The sequence below is a fragment of the Bubalus kerabau genome, chromosome 3, assembly GCF_029407905.1.
Source record: "Bubalus kerabau isolate K-KA32 ecotype Philippines breed swamp buffalo chromosome 3, PCC_UOA_SB_1v2, whole genome shotgun sequence".
NCBI classification, from domain to species: Eukaryota; Metazoa; Chordata; class Mammalia; order Artiodactyla; family Bovidae; genus Bubalus; species Bubalus kerabau.
In genome coordinates, this window is record NC_073626.1 from 52,018,799 (window position 1) to 52,020,461 (window position 1,663).

The window sequence follows — 1,663 nt, forward strand, 5'->3', positions numbered from 1 at the left end:
AAATACACTTAAACCAAGCATGATTTTAAAGAAAAACACTAATACCATAATTGCTTTTTATATACATGTGAATATTTTTAAGCACAGAAAATGCTAGTCCCCTCTCAATGGCTTAATATCTCTAACATTGTAGTTTCTCTCACATTATTTTGAAGAGGAGAAGAGAGGTAAATCCGTCAAATCTATTCCCTGATATAAAGAAAGTAAGACTCAAAGATGAGCTTTAGAAAGTAACATGACTCATGAATGACATTTAGATTTGATTCAGTTTCTCAAATTTTATTCCAAATAAATTTTGTTATTGGGTTAAAGACAGCTCTGCTTCTTTAAAGAGTGAGTGCATGACTAAATAATTTTCTGAGTATAAAAAAGACAGTTGCAGAAACTGTGTTCTGACATGATCTTTTTGCAGATGTGTGGAAGCACTACACATCCATGTGTCCTTGATCATTTCCTCAAAAATTTTCATAAGAACAAACAAGGATGGAAGGAAGGAATTTTTCCTCTTTTACTGAATTCATTTTCTTGGGAATTACTGAGAACAAAGTGACCCTATTTACCATGGTTCTTGTTTATCTCATCATTCTTCTGGCAAATATTGGAATGATAACCCTGATCAGTATGGATCCCCAGCTGCACACAACCATGTACTTTTGCCTCAGCCACCTCTCCTTCTGTGACCTCTGCTATTCCACAGTCATCAGCCCTAAGATGCTGGTGGACCTATTTGCCACAAACAAGTTAATTTCTGTCTATGGCTGTGTTCTGCAATTCTTGGTCTTCTGTATCCTTGAAGATTCTGAGTGTCTCCTGCTGGCAGTGATGGCCTATGAGGAATACAAGACCATCAGCAGCCCCTTGCTCTATGCAGTCAGCATGTCCAGTGGGGTGTGCTTCCTGCTCATGGCTGGAGTTTACCTAGCGGGGATGGCAGATGCTCTGATACACATTACATTAGCATTCCGTGTATGTTTCTGTGAGTCAAATGAGATTAACTATTTCTTCTGTGATTTACCTCCACGTTTTCTCCTTTCCTGATCTGATATACAGGTCAATGAGTTGGCATTATTCATTGTTTTTGGCTTCGTTGAACTGAGTACCATTTCAGGAGTCCTTGTCTCTTACTGTTTTATCATCCTTTCAGTCTTGAAGATCCACTCTGTCTAGGGGAGGTTCAAAGCGTTCTCTACCTGAACCTCCCACCTAACTGCAGTGGCAATTTTCTAGGGAACTATGCTGTTTATGTATTTCAGGCCAAGTTCAACCTATTCTCTTGATCAAGATAAAATTACTTCATTGTTTTACACTCGCAATTTCAATGTTAAACCCTCTGATTTATAGCTTAAGGAACAAGGATGTGAAACAAGCCTTAGAAAAATAAAATTTAAAATATTATGCTAAATGTTCATATTTCACACACAGAAAAACACACACATTGTGGTTTTTGTATTTGTAAATGTATGTTGCATCATACAAGAGAAACGAAGTTGTCTCACTAAAACATAAATTAATAATAAGCATTGGTTATAAAGCCCAAATTTTAGAGATGCTACAACTTCCAAATACAGCCCGCTCATATGTATCAAGAATTTATATATGGCATGTTCTCTTTGTTGAAAACTTTCCTGAGTGTTCTAATTTCGTCACATTGCTAGATAATTCT

The 1,663-nt window shown here is 36.7% G+C and overlaps 1 pseudogene; it reads left to right on the plus strand.

Annotated features, from left to right (window-relative positions):
• The first annotated feature begins 483 nt into the window (after positions 1-483).
• Positions 484-1,381, plus strand: LOC129647659 (olfactory receptor 5W2-like; annotated as a pseudogene).
• The last annotated feature ends 282 nt before the right edge of the window (positions 1,382-1,663 follow it).